The sequence below is a fragment of the Hyla sarda genome, chromosome 8 (genome assembly GCF_029499605.1).
Source record: "Hyla sarda isolate aHylSar1 chromosome 8, aHylSar1.hap1, whole genome shotgun sequence".
Taxonomy (NCBI): Eukaryota; Metazoa; Chordata; class Amphibia; order Anura; family Hylidae; genus Hyla; species Hyla sarda.
The window spans coordinates 32636557-32659405 of record NC_079196.1 but is presented as its reverse complement, the minus strand read 5'-3'; positions in this window follow the sequence as shown (position 1 = coordinate 32659405).

Genomic DNA, 22849 nt, shown 5'->3' with positions numbered 1-22849 from the left:
ATTCAGTAGCTCCGCCTTCTCTTGATCGCCCGTGACAACCTCCCCATTATCATTATTAAGGGGTCCTACATGCTCTGTCCTTGGTTTTTTTGCATTTATATATCTAAAAAAATATTTAGGATTAGTTTTGCTTTCTTTGGCCACCTGTCTCTCATTTTGAATTTTTGCAGTTTTTATTACATTTTTACAGATTTTATTAAGCTCTTTGTACTGTTTAAATGTTATAGCTGACCCATCGGATTTGAATTTTTTGAAGGCTATTTTTGTTGTTGTTTATTGCTCTTTTAACATCATGTGTCAGCCATGTAGGATTTAGTTTTAATCGTTTATATTTGTTCCCCTTTGGTATATATTTAGCTGTATAGTTATTTAGAGTTGATTTAAAGATGTCCCATTTACCTTCTGTATCAGTATTTGAGAACACCTCCCCCCAGTCTATGTCCTGTAGTGCAGATCTCAGCCCAGGGAAATTTGCCTTTTTAAAGTTATATGTTTTTGCCTTCCCCGCCTGTCTTTGTTTTCTACATTTTAAGTGAAAAGTAACTATATTGTGGTCGCTATTACCAAGGTTTTCCCGCACAGTTACATTACCAATCAGCTCTGCGTTGTTGGAAATGATCAGATCCAACAAGGCATCACTTCTTGTTGGGTCCTCCACAAACTGGCCCATAAAATTATCCTGCAATAAATTTAGGAATTTTCTCCCCTTTGTAGTTTTAGCCAACCCCGGACCCCAATCTATATCTGGATAGTAAAATCTCCCATTATTACCACTGTACCTGCCCGGGCGGCCCTCTCTATTTGTTTATGAAGCCGAACTTCTATCTCTTCAGTGATATTAGGGGGTCTGTAGATTACACCAAATACTATTTTTTCAGTATTTCCCTCCTTTTGTAATTCTACCCACAGTGATTCCACATCCTCAGAATCATCACACACTATGGCATCGTTCACACTGACTTTCATACCACTTCTTACATACAGACAGACTCCACCACCATTTCTGTTCATTCTATCCTTGCGAAACAATGTAAACCCCTGCAGATTAAAGGCCCAGTCATGCGAGAAGTCCAGCCATGTCTCAGTGACCCCAACTATATCGATATGTTCCTCCAAGCTCCCCCATTTTATTTGCTAGGCTTCTGGCATTTGTGAACATACACTTTACATTTCCATCCTTTATGTTATTGGGGTTAATGGGATTCAAGGGTGTAAGTTTTATTTTCCTATGAAGCCTATTCCTATTAACTATTCTAACCCCTCCCTCCGCTCCACCCCCAGGTACATTTATAATTCTCACCTCTCTATCTACACTATCTTCCTCCTCTTTGCTGTAGGTTCCCTCTCCCCAAGTCCCTAGTTTAAACACTCCTCCACCCTTCTAGCCATCTTCTCCCCAAGCACAGCTGCACCCTCCCCATTGAGGTGCAGCCCATCCCTACGGTAGAGCCGGTAACCGACAGCGAAGTCGGCCCAGTTCTCCATGAACCCAAACCCTTCCTTCCTACACCAGCTTCTGAGCCACTTGTTTACCTCCCTGATCTCCCGCTGCCTCTCTGGTGTGGCTCGTGGTACTGGTAGTATTTCAGAAAAGACTACCTTGGAGGTCCTTGCCTTAAGCTTGCGGCCTAAGTCCCTGAAATCATTTTTGAGGACACTCCACCTACCCCTTACTTTGTCATTGGTGCCAATATGTACCATGACTGCTGGGTCCTCTCCAGCCCCGCCCAGCAACCTGTCAACCCGATCCGCGATGTGCCGAACTCGTGCGCCAGGCAGACAACACACTGTTCGGCGATCCCGGTCTTTGTGACAGATCGCCCTGTCTGCCCCCCTAATGATTGAATCCCCCACCACTAGTACCTGTCTGGCCTGCCCTGTACTCCTCCCTCCCTCCATACTGGAGCAGACACCCCCCTGGCGGTCAGAGGCAGTATCCTGCTGCAGTTCTGCTAGCTCTGTAATGGCATCCCCCTCATCTGCCAACCGGGCAAACTTGTTGGGGTGAGCCAGTTCAGGACTAGCCTCCCTGACACTTTTTCCCCTACCACTCTTTCTAACTGTAACCCAGCTAACTGCCTGACTGTCCTGCAACTCCGTCCCACTGTCCTCCCCCACCTCTATTCCCGAGAGTGCCTGCTCAGTGAGCACGAGACTCCTCTCCATGTTGTTAATGCTTCTCATTGTTGCCAGTCGCCCCTCTAGATGCAGGATCTGGGCTTCCAAACGGACAACTAGCACACATCTCGCACAACAATATGCACCCTCAAACTGTTGTTCAAGGATTGCATACATTGAACAGGATGTACATTGGACTGCATTTTCCAACATGGAGGCCATCTAGTTATGGGGATTTCCCAAATGAATAGGCAAAAACAGACAAAATTTACACTTCAAATTTTTTGTAGACCTTGTGGGTTCAGAAATTAACACTCACAGCGATCTCAACCTCCTGCTTTCAACCTCCTGTTTTTGAAACTCCTCTTTCACGCCCCCTCTTACACAGCAACACTCAGAAGAGCAAGCTCTCAATAAGAGTCCCAAGCTAAGATTTATACACCTGTGCCCAATCTACTCCTCCTCCCCCTAGAGGTGGAACAGAGAAAAAAAAAAATGAAAAAGGGTGTTTAAACTCTAACAGTTATCCCACTATGTGCAAGGGAGAAAGACTAACCCAAAATATGAATGTGGGCTATAGGCAGTCGCACCCACTCCACAGATTCACTCCGCACAACAGATAATCACAGTTTTTGTAACTCCTCTTTCACGCCCCCTCTTACACAGCAACACTCAGAAGAGCAAGCTTCCTAACCTAATATGGGGGAACTATACTGCCAACCTAATGTGGGGGAACATACTGCTAACCTAATGTGGGGGAACATGCTGCCAACCTAATGTGTGGGGAACATACTGCCAACCTAATGTGGGGGAACATACTGCCAACCTAATGTGGGGGAACTATACTGCCAACCTAATGTGGGGGAACATACTGTCAACCTAATGTGAGGGAACTATCCTAATGTGGGGGAACCTACTGCCAACCTAATGTGGGGGAACATACTGCCTACCTAATGTGGGGGAACATACTGCCAACCTAATGTGGGGGGAACTATACTGCCTATCTAATGTGGGGGGAACTATACTGCCAATCTAATGTGGGGGAACTATACTGCCTACCTAATGGGGGGGGGGGGGGGGGACTGTGCTGCCAACCTAATGTGGGGGAAACTATGCTACGTACTTAAAGGGGTAGTCCACTGCCCCAGCATTTGGAACATTTTATTCCGAACACTGGGTGGGGACTGCGGGGGACGACATACCCCCTCCCATAGACTTGCATTTAAGGGGGTGTGTCATGATGTCAAGAGGGGCGTGGGCGTGACGTAACACCCCCTCAATGCAAGTCTATGGGAGGGGGCAGGACGACCACCACACAATACTCTGATTGTGCCCCTCCTGAGACTTGACTCTGGATCCACCCCTGATTGTACTGAGAATGAAAATAAGGGGAACCCTGTGCATTTTTTTTATTATTTCATTATTTATGCAAAAAAATGTGTGGGGTTCTTCATATTTTCTTTCTCAGTACGATACCAACCAAGTAGCAACAGCCTGACGTTACCAGGGTGGATTAGGACCATTGTTACTGGCACTCCCCAGCCTATATAGTATGTCCATCAAGTTCATCCAAGGTATTGAAGGGAAGGGGTATGGTTGGATGAAGGAGAAGGGATGGGATTTTATATTTTTGCATAAGCATTAATGTTATATTGTTCTAAGAATGTATCTAACCCTGTTTAGAAGCCTTTATCTGTTCCTGCTTTGACCAGTTCCTGAGGTAGACAGTTCCATAAATTCACATTTGTTAAAGCATCTTATACTGTAAATAAGTATGATTAAAGGTCCTGTCTGACCCCGATTAGTATTAAATTCACTACCCTCAAATAAAGACCTTAACTGGTCCTTATTCTCCTTGCAAAAGTGAATGAAGTCTAAAAATGTAAGATCAATATACAGATCCACATTTTTCCCATAGAGATCAATAGAGTTGAAAATACATATGCTTATTTCAACTTATTTTTTGCTTCTATAAAAACCAAAGCGTTTCCCAGGTGTTCACGCTTTAATCCCAAAAAAGGGGTCTAAACTTCTCTTAAGAGAATCCCCAAGTCACTACCCTTGGCATAGACTCCTTTTGCAACAATTGACAGATTCAAAGAACATTACCAAACCAGACAACAAATAGCATAGTCAGCACTTTTGTATGAGTGCGAGGTAATGGCAAATGGTATTGAAGGGTTAAACCTATTTACTTACATTCACATACACTTCCTGCTCTCTGCTGCCACCTCTGGTATTCTCTGGAATTCCCTAGAATCTTCTAGCAAATAGGTGGGGCAATTATAATTAACTCCCTGGTCTACATTAACTCTTAGGTCTCAAGAGGGTCTCAAAATGTTAGTTTAAAGGGGTACTCCGGTGAAAACCCTTTTTCTTTTAAATCAACTGGTGGCAGAAAGTTAAACATATTTGTAAATTACTTCTATTAAAAATTCTTAATCCTTCCAGTACTTATTAGCTGCTTAATGCTACAGAGGAAATTCCTTTCTTTTTGGAACACTGATGACATCACGAGCACAGTACTCTCTGCTGACATCTCTGTCCATTTTAGCAACCATGCATAGCAGATGTAAGCTAAGGGCAGCATGGTGGATCAGTGGTTACCACTGCTGCCTTGCAGTGCTGGGGACTTGGGTTCAAATCCCACTAAGAACAACAATAAATAAAGCGTTATTATTATTATAATAACGTCAGCAGAGAGAACTGTGCTCGTGATGTCATCAGAGAGCATTCCAAAAAGAAAAGAATTTCCTCTATAGTATTCAGGAGCTAATAAGTACAGGAAGGATTAAGATTTTTTAATAGAAGTCATTTACAAATATGTTTAACTTTCTGCCACCAGTTCATTTAAAAGAAAAAAGGTTTTCACCGGAGTACCCCTTTAAAAGAATTTAAAGTTGGAGTTTGGGCAATGTTACTAAAGCTTACAAGGATGACATGTACCAATACAGACTAATATGCTTTTCAGGGCACATACCATCTCAGTAACTTCCCAAGTGAACATTTTCATTCCATGTCTCCCTTCTACTAATTTAGATACTGTTGTACATTCGTAGTGACTATAAAGGGGGCACACGGGTTTGCCTCACCACTCCAACCAACCGTGACATCCGTGACTCCCCTGCTCTTGAACTAGTAGGGACTACAAGTGCTGGTGGACTCTGCTCTTCTACTGTGTACTCTCCTGGGTCACCACACTTGCTTCAACTGGGCATTGGAGGAAGAATGCTGCAGCATGTTGGTCCTTTGAAAGTCCACACTGGTTAGCATGTTCTAGAAGCAGCGCTGTCCCAGTAGGAGGAGAGCAGAAGTAAGTAGAACACCATGCAGAGGGGTTGGAAGAGAATGGCGCTCAAGCCAAGAGGAATTACAATGGTAAATGGCCGTACCAAGTACAGTCTGAAATCAGACCTGGGGTACAGGGATAAGGGACACAGAGGAGCAGTCATACCCTGCCCTAGTTATTATAAGTACTGTATTTTTCGCCCTATAGGACGCACCGGCCTAGAAGATGCACCCATTTTATAGGTGCAAAATCTAAAAAAATAAAGATTTTGAACCCAATAGTGGTCTTTAACCTGCGGACCTCCAGATGTTGCAAAACTACAACTCCCAGCATGCCCGGACAGCCGTTGGCTGTCCGGGCATGCTGGGAGTTGTAGTTTTGCAACATCTGGAGGTCCGCAGATTGAAGACCACTGCATAGGAGGTAATACTCACGTGTCCCCACCGCTCCGGACCCCTCACAGCTGCCCTGGATATCGCTCCATCGCTGTCGCCGTGTCCCCGTCGCTCCGGAACGTCTCTGCTGCCGGCCGGGTATCCTCGCTCTCCGTCGCCGCCATCACGTCGTTACGCACGCCGACGCACGTACGCGATGACGTGATGAAGAGGAAGGAGAGCGCCGGCCATACAGGGGATCCCTGAACGGAGAAGACACCGAGGAGGCAGGTAAGGTCCCTCCCGGTGTCCTGTAAGCACTAACCCGGCTATTCAGTCGGGCTGTTCGGGACCGCCGCGATTTCACCGAGGCGGTCCCGAACAGCCCGACTGAACAGCCGCGTTAGTGTCACTTTCCCTTCAGACGCGGGGGTCAGCTTTGATCGCCGCGTCTGAAGGGTTAATACAGGGCATCACCGCGATCGGTGATGTCCTGTATTAGCCACGGGTCCCAGCCTTTGATGGCCGCAGGGACCGCCGCGATAGGGGTGTATTCGCCGTATAAGACGCAATGACTTTTTCCCCCCAGTTTTGGGGAAAAAAAAGCGCGTCTTATACGGCGAAAAATACGGTACCCAACAACTCCCCTGCCTCATAAAAATACATTATTATTATTATTATTATTAATAATGACACATGTGGAGAACCTCTTATAGGTGGAGGACATATTATAGATTTTGCCTTGAGGCCCAGGAGCTTCACGTTACGCCTCTGATCAGAATAATAATTGTAGACTCCATTATTGGTTTTTCTGCGTTTCTACAGTTAATAGAGTTGTATTTTTAGACTTTATTGACTTCATAAAAATATTGATCTTTATTACTTTCTGTATTTCGCCAATTGTTGGCCATGAACCAAACCTCAGGTTCTAACCTGCCAAATTGTCAGCAAACCATCATAGCTTTGCTTGTTCTCTCCTGCCAAGAGTTATGTGTCCCGCCTCATTTTATTACCTCCTCTACCCGGCCGAAGGAGCAGCAGAAGGTACAGACAGTCATGCTTCGACTGACAATAGACCTTGGAGTTAAAGGGGGTTTCCACCATAAGGTGCTTTTAGTACGTACCTGGCAGACAGTAATGGACATGCTTAGGAAGGATCTTGTCTTGGGGCTAAATGGCTATGTTGTGAGATTATCATAACACTGTGGCTATTGTGAACTGGCTATTTCCTGTTGGAGTTCCCTCCCTCCAACTACAAGTCCCATGCTTCCTTATTTGTAAGTATGAGGTCACTCCCTCCCACACATCAGCCACCCCACCCATTGAAACACAGCTGTGCTCCCTTCCATTCAATAGATGTTTGTTTTAACCAGCGTGCTTCCAGCTGTTGCAAAACTACAATTCCTTGCAGAATGATCTCCCTCCCACCCAGCGGTTGCTCCACCCATTGAAACAAAGACAGGCTCCCTTTCATAACCTGACTATTGATGTAATGTCTCGGGCCGCACTGCAACCTGGGAAAAGCTGAGACGACAATTTGTATAAACATTGGGTCAAAAATCACAGAATTGCGAGACCATCCATCAAACACAGGTTCAGAAACTATATTATGAACTAAACTAACTTTACAGTCACTGTAGCATAGTCAAATAAAAAAAATGCATCTAAGTACCCTATGGGGCAGTGGTCTGAAACTGCGGCCCTCCAGATGTTTCAAAATTTCAGCTCCCAGCATGCCCGGACAGCCAACGGCTGTTCGGGCATGCTGGGAGTTAAAATATTGCAACATCTAGAGGGCCACAGTTTCAGACCATTACTATAGGTGGTCAACTGGGAATGGAGTTCTCCTTTAAAGGGGTACTCCAGTGGAAAACTTTTTTTTTTTTTTATCAACTGTTTAACAGGTTTGTAAATTACTTCTATTAAAAAATCTTAATCCTTCCAGTACTTATTAGCTGCTGAATACTACAGAGGAAATCCTTTTCATTTTGGATCACAGTGCTCTCTGCTGACATCTCTGTCCATTTTAGGAACTGTCCAGAGCAGCATCTGTTTGCTATGGGGATTTTCTCCTACTCTGGACAGTTCTTAAAATGGACAGAGATGCCAGCACTGTGCTCGTGATTCAGCAGAGAGCTCTGTGTTCTAAAAAGAAAATTATTTCCTCTGTAGTATTCAGCAGCTAATAAGTACTGGAAGGATTAAGATGTTTTAATAGAAGTAATTTACAAATCTGTTTAACTTTCTGGCACCAGTTGATTTAAAAAAAAAAAAGTTTTCCACCGGAGTACTCCTTTAACCCCTTAACGACAATGGACGTAAATGTACATCATGGTGACGTGGTACTTAACGCACCATGACGTACATTTACGCACCGCCATGATCGCGAGCACCAGAGCGGTGCTCATGTCATGCGCGGCAGGTCCCAGCTGCTATCAGCAGCCAGGGACCTGTCGGTAATGGCGGACATCTGCGATCGCGCAGATGTCCGCCATTAACCCCTCAGATGTCGTGATCAATACAGATACTTTGAATGGATGATCAGATCGCCCGCAGCGCTGAAGCAGGGATCCGATCATCCAGCATGGCAGCCGGAGGTCCCCTCACCTGGCTCCGGCCATCTCCCGGGGTCTTCCGCTCTTGTCTGAGATCAAGCAGACCAGAGCAGAAGATCACCGATAATACTGAGCAGTGCTATGTCCTATACATAGCACTGAACAGTATTAGCAATCAACTAATTGCTATGAATAGTCCCCTATGGGGACATAAAAAGTGTAAAAAAAAAAAAAAAGTTAAAAAGTTTAAATAAAAAAGTAAAAATGTGTAAAATTTTAAATAAAAAAGTAAAACGTCAGTTTTTCCCTTTTTACCCCCCCAAAAAGCGTTAAAAAAAATAATTAATACAACATTTGGTATTAATATTTGGTATCGCTGCTGCGTAAAAGTCTGAACTAACAAAACAAAATATATTGTTAATAATCCTTATGGTGAAGTCCAAAATTGCTGCTTTTTTGTCACATTTTATAGATTATAGAAAAGCATATAACATGGGTGTCATTTTAATCGTATTGACCCACAGAATAAAGAAAACATCATTTTTACCAGAAAGTTTACAGCGTGAAAACAAAACCTTCCAAAATATGCTAAATTGCGGTTTTCTTTTCAATTTTCCCACATAAATAATATTTGTTTGGTTGCGCCGTACATTTTATGGTAAAATAAGTGATGTCATTACAAAGTACAATTGGTGACGCAAAAAACAAGCCCTGATATGGGTCTGTGGATGGAAATATAAGAGAGTTCTGATTTTTAGAAGGCGAGGAGGAAAAAACGAAAATGCAAAAATAAAATTGGTCTGGTTCTTAGGGTACGTTCCCACACGGCGTATTTGCTGCGTATTTGCTGCTGCGTATTTTATTTTCTTTGTTGAAGTCAATGGGTAGGAAAATACGCAGCACCAAATACGCAGCAAATACGCAGCAAATACACAGCAAAATACGCCGTGTGGGAACGTACCCTAAAGGCCAAAATGGGCCTGGTCCTTAAAGGGTTAAGGATCCCCATTTAATTGGTTGTTCTATGTTACCATGTACCCAATACTGTACGTCAGCAAATTCCTCCAGTATGAAATTATCCGCTGACAAATATGACTTAGGTTTATCTCCGAGCAACAATAAAAATCTCGAGCAAACATTTCCCATTTCTTGTATTCCTTCCCATTATGTAAATAGTTTCTGCCATGTTTCCCACTGGAAGGCGGTGTAAGCCGTTCCTCTGAGTCATTGTTAAAAAAAAAAAGACGAAATAATGACATCTCAGTCGTAAAGTTCAAGGAGATGTCAGGAGAAGAGCCGACTCCTACATTATGGAATAGGCTTCCTCCCGAATCTGGATCTCATTAGCCGAAAAGCTAAAGGGATTATTTTTTTTCTATTTGTCTTGTTAATTGAGATGAAGCCGGGATATTGTCCTATGAAGAACAAAGACTTTAATTGTATCCGAAACGTGATAATAAATTTTATTTGCATTTTAAACAAACAAGAAATCATCTTTGTTAGGTCTTGTACACAATGGACGAATACGGGGAAAATAATGGAGGGATAAGAGGGGGGGGGGGGGTTACCATTACCGCACCACATGTGTGTTTTTCCCTATTGACTTTGGAAGCTGAAATTGTTGTTTCTAAATGTGGTTCAGTAATTGGGGTTTTATCGAAAACCAGAACCACAATAGCTCCGCATGTAAACATTTATATAAGGTTATCTCATACCAACATTTCAATTGGAAAACTGAGGCATTCAAGGGATGGCACTTAAAGGGGTACTCTGGTGGAAAAATAAATGTTTTAAAATCAACTGGTGACACAAATGTAAACAGATTTGTAAATTACTACAATTTAAAAATCTTAATCCTTCCAGTACTTATCAGCTGTTATATACTCCATAGGAAGTTGTGTAGTTTTTTCCAGTCTGACCACAGTGCTCTCAACTGCCACCTCTGTCCGTGTCAGGAACTGTCCAGTGCAGGAGCAAATAACCATAGCAAACCTCTGCTGCTCTATACAGTTCCTGACATGGACAGAGGTGTCAGCAGAGAGCACTGTGGTCAGACTGGAAAGAACTACACAACTTCCTCTGTAGTATTCAGCAGCTGATAAGTACTGAAAGGATTAAGATTTTTATATAGAAGTAATTTACAAATCGGTATAACTTTCTGGCACCAGTTGATTGGAAAACATTCCCCCCCCCCCCCCCCCACTGGAGTACCCCTTTAAGAATGTCCCCAAAATGGCCACTTTTGAGCAGGCTTGGTCCTACCAAAATCAGGACTGTTGACAGGTATGAGCTGTGTACACTAGACAGAAACCATGACACCAAGAACAGTTGCCAACTCACTCTATAGACTTTATTTGGAATTTGAAGACAAGAATAGTGCAGAATTGGGATTTCCACAGCAGATGTTTCCACCGCGGAAATTCTGCCATGAGCACATTGCAGCAGAATCCCATTGAAATCAAAGCGACTCTGCTGCAGAGGAATTTGAAAAACAAAATATTTCAGGGGAATTCTGCTCAGAAATTACACCATGGGAACATGGCTTCACAACTAGGTTTTTGCAAAAACCGCACAATATTTTTGTGGTTAAAAAAAACACTGTTAGCTACAAGTCAAAATGGAATATTGAAACGCCAAACACGAATGGCGTTTTTTCCTCTGGCGTTTTTTTCTTTAATGTTTGGAATTTTTCTGTGGTTTGGGGCTCAATGGCAGTTATCAAAAATCTCAGAATGATGAGACTATGGGGTTTTTGTGGACAAAATCTTGCCATTTCTCTCCCTTTAGAAGCCCATAGGAGCAAAAAGAGCCCATAAAAAATGTAATATGGGTTTCAGCATTGGTGTTCTTTCTGGTGTGTATCCCCTGCCCCCCCCCCCCCCCCCCCCACAGAAAAAAAAGAGAAAATAAAAGGCACAAAAACTGCATCTTGGGAGCACAAAATGACAGGGCAATTTTTTGTGGTTTTTTTTTCAGGTAAAAAAAAATGCCAGACAAAAAAAAAGTGGAGAACTACCATTACCGTCAAATATGATGGAACCCCTAATGGAGGCTCGGGATCAGAGTGTGGTGAGCTGGGGTGTTGCTATAGTGTAGTAGAGTCTGGTGGTATTGACCCTGTGGGGTAAGGTGTTATTAACCCCTGATTATTTGTGACGCCAGGATGTGGTTATTCCGGTTTGGTAACCGCCATCAACCAACCCCAAAACGGTCTTCAATAAAGGAATGTCCACAGCAGGAATTATGCAAGAACTGGAACTCTTACTTGTAATTCTTAAGAAACAGTCTTTACAGTTATGCAGTTTCTCTAGAGGCAACCGGGACACAGGATACCTCGCAGGCTTGCAGGGACTTGTAGTATTGAGAATATCTATGAAGGCCACTGCGCAACTAATATTACTCTTGAGTTGAGTAGTAGTCACTAGAATTGTAGAATTGTAGATTCTTGATAGAGCTTGATAACTCACGTTTTGAAGTAGCTGCAGGTTCTTTAGGCTTTGGCCTAGATGAAATGAATTTGCAGTATATGCAGAGATTGTGCTTGCTTATGAATCCAGGAATCAAGTGAGCAAGTTTAGAGACTACAGCCCCTTATATACTAAGGAGGCTGGACTAAAGCCCATTGGTTGCAAAGCCTGTGGGTCCTGTACCCAGGGAACTCTGGGTATGTCACATGACAGTGCTTCACATGACTAACACTTCTGTACATTTGTACAAACTGTATACATATTGACAATGCATACACATGGGGTGACTAGGTGGTGCAGGTTATAGTTAAGGATTTTGGTACTAACCCTTTGTTGTCATGACGATAGGGTGAGGTTTCCTCAGATTAATGGTCCTACCGCCAACCGTCCCACAAACGGTGGGGAGAAATAATTGAATGTCCACAGCAGATATTTGATGAAACCGGAATGAACTTTACCGCATATTTTATGCAACTGCAGGTAACAGAACAGTCTTTGTATAGAGGACCGTAGTTCAGGTTCCTCACAGGTTTGCTGGGACTTCTGAATTCAATGAGCTTTGGTTTGCTAGCCACTGTGCTACTGATTTTATGATCATTGAGTTGCAGTAGTCACACAGGATTTTAGTAGTTTTGAGCTGGATCACTCACGGTTTAGGGGCTGCGGAAGATAAGGCTTCAGGCCTAGCTTGAATTGATGATGAAATATGAGATGTGCTTTCTTTAAGTGCCAGGAACAAGAGAGAGAATTTAGTGGCTGCAGCCCCTTATATATTAAGGGGGTGGGACAAAGTTCATTGGTCAGCAGAACCTGTCAGTCCTGACCTCTGGGTATATCACATGACCCAAAGGTCCTTAAACCATAGCATAACATAAATCAAAGGCACGTGACCTCTAAGGTCCTATACAGGGGAATCCTATATAAGTTAAATATTTAAATATATACATTAAATATCACAATATTAAGAGGCAACTTCAGGAGAGACCATTAGCATGGAGGGACTCTGGCTGAGGGGACTCTAGACAAAGGGACAGGACCATGTCCTGTACCGGGACACCACAAACAACCTTACTTAAAATGAGTCGTCCTCGACGAAGGTCCCCAAAGACAGAGGGATGGAATGATAAAGTCCAAAACAGTCCTGAGCATAATTAAGAATGTCCTTAATCAAGCTGTAGATGAATAACAACAAAGAGTCCTTGTGCATTGGGAAATGTCCATATAAGCTCTAAAATCAATATAAACAGGATTGTTGAGGATTGGATCACGAACAGGATAGTATAACCTTAGCTAGAGATCCTTTTGATATCTACATTTTACTTTACTTTATTATGCACTTATTGCCTATGCCTGAAATGTAATACCAAATTTGACATTTGACTGATATTTTTTTTTCTTTTTGACTGGCAAATAGACTAATATATGACTAGAAGTATGTATAATGAATGACAGTAATGCTACTACATATTTTAACAGATCTCACCATTTTTTTTTTTACGTATACCAACTATTTATTATACCACATAATCATTACCTGAGTTATACACTTTTTTCAGATTGGGTTGCCTGAGGCTTTCTGACCAATGCCTTAGCTACTAGGGTCTATAGGTACTACACTCTTACCCCTAGAACTCTGACTAGATAACACGTACATAATGTTACCTTTCTGGATATGTGCATTTTATTGAGCTACAGGAGCATCTTCTGGCCAGAAAGAGCATCCTGAACATGTAAAGGACATAAGAAAACACATGTTAGTGCATAAATAGTGGTATGGAACTGAAATACAGTATGTTACAGTCCCTAAAGAAATATTTTGGTTGTTTATGAGATGTACTATGTGTACAATATATTTTATGAGTGTAGTCAGTCTTGATATCTGATAGGAAAGTTTCAGTAGGTGCTAATGAGAGGTAGTAATAATGTTACTCCCAGAGGAGCTGGGAGGGTACCTTAAAGTAACCACCATAACACCTGAAGAAAATATGCACTTGGTGTACAGGAATTGATACTTTTGTACAATAACACTGTACACAGTATTGACATTTGATGTCAGCAGACATTTTATTTATACCTCATAACAGCACAACATAAACATTATGAGGGACATTTATCAATGTTTGCTTATGTATTCTTTTTTTTAGTAATTTTTTCCTTACTTTTTTTTTGCTTATGTGCGACGTATTTATCAACTGCTTTCAGCCTGTTGATAATTTTCTTTCACGTAAGCAATTTTTACTTTTTTACTTTGGTAGTAGCTTTTTCTGCTCCATGTTTGAGCTGGAGTAAATTTAGTCAATTTTTAACGCTGTTGCGACTTTTTTTTGCGCAATTACGACTGTCGCAGTTAATAAATACCTGACTACTCGTAGTCCATTTTAAAATGATTACTACATAGTTAATTTTTGGAAAATTTGCTTTTCTCACTTTCCAGTCAAAATGTCGCACGAAAAATCGCGTAGTCGCAGTTGCGACAATTTTGCGACAATTATAGTAAAGAAAACCTGACTAAACCCGTTGATAAATGTCCATATATGAGTCCAAATTTTAACACGGCTGCTACCAAGGCTGGGCACGCACTTACGAATCTCCTTGGACAAGGAGTCTCTCGGCCAGAGGCCGGGCAAAAGTTTAGGTGGATACATTGCTAAACCAGAACTTTCATGACACAGCCCTGCCAGGCAATAAACAAAGGTACTGGGTACCAGAGAGTTAATGACACACAAAACAGCAGCTCCAAAAGACTTTATAAGGGATTCCTTCTGTATCCCCACCCTCGCCTGTCAGGATTCTTTCTCCCCTCAGACATATAACGAGGAGAGCGAGGTGGGGACTCTCTTAGAGGGTGAATTGCAGTGTCCCACAAAACATTTGCAAGTGTTGATTGGGACACAGATGGATTCACACTTACAACAAAATTAACAGCAGCTGCTGATGCCACAGGAACCATGGTTGGTGTAGGTTGTTCTGGCCTCACCTCCTTAAGTGGAGTAGGCCGCGGCATTTCTGTTGGTGCCTATTGGTCAGGCCAAACCTCCTCAGGGGGAGTAGGCCTAGGCACATCTTCAGACGCTGAGGCATCTGAGTAAGACTTTTACAGATTCTTGGGATGCATGATGAGGGTTCTGAATCCCTCTTCTTCTTCGGCGTTGCTAGGCAGCCTCATCGGCCGGATACCATGTGGGTCTGCCTCCCAGTCGTCCGCCGGAAAATAGGTGAAAGGAAGTTGGGTAGGGTTCTTGGGCCTCGTGACTGCTGCAGCCCATTCACCCCGTAGACTCTGAACAGGGGTATACTCGACAATCTCCCCTCGCTCTAGGGAGTGATATCTCTTGGGTAGATAGTCTCTGTGCATAGCCCTCCTGTCCACTAGGATGGATCCTCCATGCTTGCAATCCGGAAGGGTACCAAACCCCTTGGGAAATTTGATCCCAGGACCATGTCCTGTATATCGGGACACCACACACAATATATCAATACATTTATATGAGACAATAGAAGGTGAGCAAAGGGATGAACCCTGCAGGAGAGCCCTATGGACTGCAGGGACTCTTCCTGAGGGGACTTAGGGAGGGTACAGGACCATGTCCTGTACCGGGATACTACAACATTTTCCGGAACAGGCACCCTAGTTGGGAAACACTGGTCTGGACGATAGTCTGTCCAAATATGCTGTGAAAATTCCGCAGGTAATCAGCCCGTGTGAACGTACTCTTGAGGTAACAATACGACAGGAAGTTTAGGAACGTTCAATTTTGTTTTGTCTATCGAACCCAATAGCTCTCGGATGTTGATGCGTCGCATCCGCCATGGTCATCACTCGATTGAAAAAGTGTGTGAACGTGGAGAAGTTTGTTCAATCACTTGTCGCATCCTTTGTAACCAGACACGGCTTGACAGTTCAATTGAAAGCCATGTTTACATACCGCGGAGGAAGCACCTATGTTCAGCATGCCTTTCCTCGTTACGCCCTTCATCTACACGTCTGTCATGATGGACTAGGAGATCATCAGAACCGCCATCTTTACAAAAATAACATAAAATATCTTATGTTATTTATGCCTTTGGGTCCCCTTAGGCATCAGGGCCCCATTGCGACTGCTACCTCTGCACCCCCTATAGTTACGAAACTGCTTTCCCTACATCTACAATGATAAATCCCTCCCATTGTGTGAACACGGCCTAAAAGGGGCTGTTGAGTGCTAAAGGACAACAAGGGGAATTTATCATTGTAGGTGTAGGTGAAGCCTTTTTGTACACCCCTTTTTTTTCTTCTGGTAAGGTGTAGGAGCACCAAATGTATTAAATGGTCGCAGGCAGGGCTCAAGTCCTACACGAACGCATGGAAACATAATAGTTCCTGCCCTTTTTTCACAGCAGGAATGCCGTTTGCATTATCAAAAGTCCTGCAGGACTTGAGTGGGTGAGTTCCCACCCTTTTTTTCCCCAGGCCTTGACCTCTGGTCGCAGGGCATTTGATACATTTTGTGCAGGTTCACATTTACTGAAATTTCTCTCTACACACATGCCAAAAATCTAAGCTAAGTCTGAGCTGGTGTATTTTTTGCGACTTTTTCGGTGGTTTTTGCACAAAAATTTGCAACTTCATAAATTCATTAACACTGCAAAAGACTAACCTTAAAGTGGCACTTCACTGGAAAACTGTTTTTTTTTGTAAATTACTTCTTTTAAAAAATCTTAATCCTTCCAGTACTTAGCTGCTGTATGCTCCACAGGAAGTTCTTTTCATTTTTGAATTTCCTTTCTGTCCGACCACATGTCAGGAACTGTCCAGAGCAGGAGAGGTTTGCTATGGGAATTTGCTCCTACTCTGGACAGTCCCTAAAAAGGACAGAGGTGTCAGCAGAGAGCATTGTGGTCAGACTGAAAAGAAATTCAAAAAGAAAATAACTTCCTGTGGATCATACAGCAGCTGATAAGTACTGGAAAAAATAAGATTTCTTAATAGAAGTAATTTACAAATCTGTTTAAATTTCTGGCACCAGTTGATTTAAAGGGGTACTCCACCCCTAAACATTTCCTCCCCTATCCAAAGGATAGGGGATAAGATGTCTGATCGTGAGGGGGCCCAGCCAATGGAACCCCATGATCTCCGGTGCGGCACACCTTTAATCCGATGCACGTAACAAACTTTGCTCCGATGACGAGCTCCCACCATTGTCACGTCCCTCCATTCATGTCTAGTGGAGGGGGCGTGACGGCTGTCTACTAGATGGAGGGGGCGTGGCGTGACTACATGAACACGGAATCCCCAAGCCCAATTCCGTGTTCAGAACGCAGTGGCACGGAGGGGGGGGGGGGGAGTATCCAGTGGCCGGACCCCCTCGATCAGACATCTTATCCCTTATCCTTGGCATAGGACATAAGATGTCTTGGGGTGGAGTATCCCTTTAACAGCTGGTTTGTACACACTTTTTAGACTGTGTAAACTAATAAGGCGCAAAAGAGAGCCTCAAATGCTGCGCAGCGCCAACTGTGCATCAAAATACACACAAAAACAGCTCTAAAGACAATAATAAATTCCCCCAAAGTTCTTCCCATCTTTACTGCACAGAATCTTGCTACAATCTGATATCTTTACATCTTGCGCAAAATAGCAGCATCATAAATCGACTGGTTGTCATTCCAGTCATGTTTAATTGTAAAGGTTAACTAAGCATCAGCCATTCTGACTTCCCAATGAAGTGCGGGTAATTTGCAGGCTAATAAAGTCCCTGTAATTGCACTTAGTAGCACCTGCTCCAATCCGCTGACTCTTCACTTTTATAAAACGATCCATATTGTCCGGCAGAAGCCATACAATTATATACAGTCCGGGCCACTAGAGACAGAAAAAAATGCAAATTGCAGACACCATCTGTGCGTTCCAGGCCAAAAATTCCATCACTACAAGTGTAATGATAATTGATAATAATTTCCGAATTAATCTCATTTAATTGTATGCGGAAAGACATTTATCTACAGAGAATTTTATCCATCGCTTTTCAATTATTTTTTTAAGCTTTAAGCAGAATATGCCTTTTGTTTGCTTTCTTTCTGATTGTGTATGTTATTTTATGTTAGCCCGTTCATGACACAGATTGAAAAACTATAACATCGTTTTTTAACCAGGGTGCCTCCAGCTGTCGCAAAACTACAACTCCCAGCATGCCCGGACGGCCAAAGGCCATGGGGCAAAAAAACCAAAACAGTTGGGTACATACAGGTATCTCTTACTTTTAGAAGAGATTCTAGTTTGCCTGTAAGCCTTAGTCATGTCTTAAAGGGGTACTCCGCCCCTAGACATCTTATCCCCTATCGAAAGGATAGGGGATAAGATGTCAGATCGAGGGGGTCCCGCCGCTGGGGACCCCCGGGATCTCGGTTGCAGGACCCAACTGTTGCTTCCGGCAGCGGTGGAGGCTCTCATCCTAACGCCTCACGACCACGGTCACGTGAGATCATGACGTCACGACTCCGCCCCTGTGTGCCGTCACACCCCCCGCCCCCTCAATGCAAGTCTATGGGAGGGGGCGTGACGGCTGTCACGCCCCCTCCCATAGACTTGCATTAAGGGGAGGGGTGTGACGTCACACGGAGCGGAGTCGTGACGTCACGATCTCATGTCACCGTGGTCGGGAGCCGAAGCCTCCAGCGTTTCCGGAAACCGCAACTAGTGGGTCCTGCAGCCGAGATCCTGGGGGTCCCCAGCGGCGGGACCCCTGCGATCTGACATCTTATCCCCTATCCTTTCGATAGGGGATAAGATGTCTAGGTGCGGAGTACCCCTTTAAGGCCCTTACAGGGACACTGCTTCCAAGAATTGGGCGTAGAGCTTCTGCAGTGGGTTATCCACCATAAGGTGACTTTAGTACTTACCTGCCAGACAATAGTGGACATGCTTAGGAAGGATCAGTGCTAAATGGCTATGTTGTGAGATTACCATAAAGAAGTTTTTTGTGAACTGGCTATTTTCTGTTGGAGTTGCCTCTCTCCAACTACAAGTCCCATAATTCCTTGTGTGTAAGTGTGAGGTCATTTTTCTCCCTTCCACACATCAGCCACTCCACCCATTGAAACACACCTGTGCTGCCTTCAATGCAATTGTGTTTTCTAACCAGGGTGCCTACAGCTGTCGCAAAACAAAAATTCCCTGTAGAATGACCCCCCTTCACTTACCCACCCACCCATTGGTCACTCCATCCATTGAAGAAGACAAGCTCCCTGTCATCACCTGACTAGTGATGTAATGACTCGGACCGCACTGCAACCTGGGGATACCTGAGACAACATTCGTTTTGTATGCTAGTAAACATCGGAGAAAAGATCACATAAGAATTGTGAGACCCCCATCACACACAGGTACAGACACTATATTATGAACTTTACAGCCCCTGAAGCATAGAGGGGAAAAAATCCTGGAATACCCCTTTAAGTCTGAAGTCTGTAAACATGAAACACATAGATCTGTAAAGGAGCTGCAGACATAAAATGGCACGAGACAAAGAATACTGATAAGAATGGCACAGGAAACATTCCGTAGATGTAACATATAAATATGTCAAAGGAGTATATTAGAGATGAGCGAACTTACAGTAAATTCGATTCGTCACGAACTTCTCGGCTCGGCAGTTGATGACTTATCCTGCGTAAATTAGTTCAGCCTTCAGGTGCTCCGGTGGGCTGGAAAAGGTGGATACATTCCTGGGAAAGAGTCTCCTAGGACTGTATCCACCTTTTCCAGCCCACGGGAGCACCTGAAAGCTGAACTAATTTATGCAGGAAAAGTCATCAACTGCCGAGCCGAGAAGTTCGTGACGAATCGAATTTACTGTAAGTTCGCTCATATAAATAATATATATATAAATAATATATAAATAATATATATATATATATATTTATTATTTTTTTTGTGTAGGTACAGTGACCAACCCGACCTACGATGGCCCCGACATACGATAATTTCAACATACGATGGCCTCTCAGAGGCCATTGCATGTTGAAGGCAGCATCAACATACGATGCTTTTGTATGTCGGGGCCATCGCATAAACGGCTATCCGGCAGCACAGACTGCTTCAGCTGCCACCGGATAGCCGTTTACGGTGCCCCGTGTGTTCCGGTGATGATCACTTACCTGTCCTCGGGGCTCCGGCGCGTCCTCTTCGGGATCCCCTGCATCGTCGGCGCTCTTCATCGTCGTCATCACGTCGCTGCGCACGCCGTCCCGTCATCCAGTAGGAGCGGCGTGCGTAGCGATGTGATGAAGGCGATAAGGAACAACGATCCCGGACAGCGGAGACGGTCTAGAGCGGCGGGGACATCATGGGGACGCGGCGACAGCGATGGACGGCGATATCCAGAGCGGCGGGGAAAGGTGAGTATACCTTCCTATATTTAAGTGAATACTAAAGAAAAAACAAGTGGCACTGATACCTTCAATAGCAGACCTACCAGATGGACAATATGGCACCTGGATAGGTAACCAAACACTTCTCCAGCAGCGGCGGTGCTAGAAAAAAGGGAACAATAATCACTAGTACGAATGCAAAAGATACAAAAGTGTTCTGCACTCACCGCTATGTGCTGGTTACACAGATCTGGGGATGAAACTCCGGCATTGTATTCAGGACAGCGTGGGGCGCTCAGAGGCGACTGCCGGCCGTTTCACGCATAGGAATGCGCTTCTTCCGGCCTCGTCGAGGCCGGAAGAAGCGCATTCCTATGCGTGAAACCACCGGCAGTCGCCTCTGAGCGCCCCACGCTGTCCTGAATACAATGCCGGAGTTTCAGCCCCAGATAGAAGCCGTATAACCAGCACTTAGCGGTGAGTGCAGAACACTTTTGTATCTTTTGCATCCTTCCTATACTTTACATTGCACGGATCCCTCAACATACAATGGTTTCGACAAACGATGGTTCATTTGGAACGGATTACCATCGTATGTTGAGGGACCACTGTATTCTTTCTAGAGAGATCTCTGCCTGCATCCATTCCCAGTCAGCTTCTAAGACTCCTAATTTGAGTGAAACATTGACAGTAAGAGAATGCTACCTGAAAAGGCGGCATAATTGAGCTTCACGCTGTCTCTTTCTACCTTTATTTTATTTTAGACGGACTATCATAGTCATTATCAGGTGACATCTGTCTCTATGTCCAGTCTTCCAGTCGTGTGAAGTCAGTGTACAGCTCTACTAGGGAGCCATAAGGCCTCATTACACTCCCTACAAGCTGTATATACACAGCGCATCTGTGGGCACCAGCCCTGACCCTACCACAATGGCATCTACAATACTGGCAGCTGGGTTTACATAGTAATTCAAGAGGAAGACAACTACCGACTTCTAAAGAACTTTATTGCTTCCATGACCTTGTGTTCAGTTTCTTTGTAAGGTTTTATTACAGCAAAACAAACAAAATGGGAGGAGAAGTGATGTCTGGTAGTAGACAAACAGAGACCAGTATGGGGAGATTTATCCAAACCCATGATGGCCGTGAAGTGGCGAGTGCGCATATATAGTTTGATCAAGATGTATACCAGCTACCTGATACCAGTTGTTGATAATGCGCTGAGAGGCAATAGATGAATGTGTGGTGGCCCAGTACAGGAGTTGTCCTCCTGTACACCTGTCCGTCCTGTGTGGCGGAGTCCCTGTCAGTATACCCCTGGGTCCACCTTCCTTCTATGGACTCTAAATGGTTAATAATGCCTTATGTTGTATGCTGGTTAATCTTTGGAGGTATGTGTGCCTATGTAACCAAGGAAGGTGTACGTGACCAGGTGACTTGTTGGTGACCAATGGGACCCCTCCCAATTGCTCCCTTATATAGCAGGGAGGAGTCAGCTTAGTTGAGTCTTAGTTCTGCTGAGGGACAGTCAAGTGAAGACCTGAGAGTGTCTGGTGTCCTGAGGGAGACCAAGGCCTAGTCACGCAATCACGCAGCAACCCCCAGTAACCCCTAGACTGGTAAGCACAAATACAGGGGAGAAGTCTATTCAGCATAGTCAAGTCTGTCAAGTCTAAAGTCAGCAAACATATGTGAAGTTCGATTCGCCCTCTATACTTTAACTGGGAACGTCATGAACATTTTTGCCGCTACTCGCGGCATCCCGCAGCGCCCGGTAAGATGGTGGCTATCACTGGTAGCCACCATCTTACCATGCGACCACGGGGGGTTTGCAGCTGATAAGTACTGGAAGGATTAAGACATATTAATAGACCTGCTTTTCCTAAAGTAAAGGGTTTAAAGGGGTTATCCAGGAATAAAACTTTTTTTTATATATCAACTGTCTCCCAAAAATTAAACAGATTTGCAAATTACTTCTATTAAAAATTATTAATCCTTTCAGTACTTATGAGCTGCTGAAGTTGAGTTGTTCTTTTCTGTCTAAGTGCTCTCTGATGACACCTGTCTCAGGAACTGTCCAGAGTACAAGCTAATCCCCATATCAAACCTCTTCTACTTTGTGCAGTTCCTAAGAAAAGCAGAGATGTCAGCAGAGAGCACTGTTGCCAGACAGAAAACAACAACTCAACTTCAGCAGCTGATAATTATTGGAAGGATTAAGATTTTTTAATAGAAGTAATTTACAAATCTGTTTAACTTTCTGGAGCCAGTTGATATATATATATATATATATATATATATATATATATATATATATATATATGTATGTATATGTATATATAAATGTTTTTTTCCTGGAATACCCCTTTAAGTTTTTGTCTGTACATGTTTATGTGCTAAAAGTTATAAAAAGAATTATGAACAATATTTTTTAATAGAAGTAATTTACAAATCTGTTTAACTTTCTGGAGCCAGTTGATATGAAATATTTTTTTTCCCTCCGGAGTACCCCTTTAAGGGCAGGGAACACTGCCGTAAAGGACTGAAATCCTGCAGTGTCCACAAGGTCGCCCTGCTCAGGAAAGTTTCTAAAGTTGCAATATTATGGATTGATCCAATGACAACACATTAGTGGTTTTGATATATAGTCAATGAAGTCAATATAAAAGACCTGTTGTTCAATTAGGCTGCGTTCAC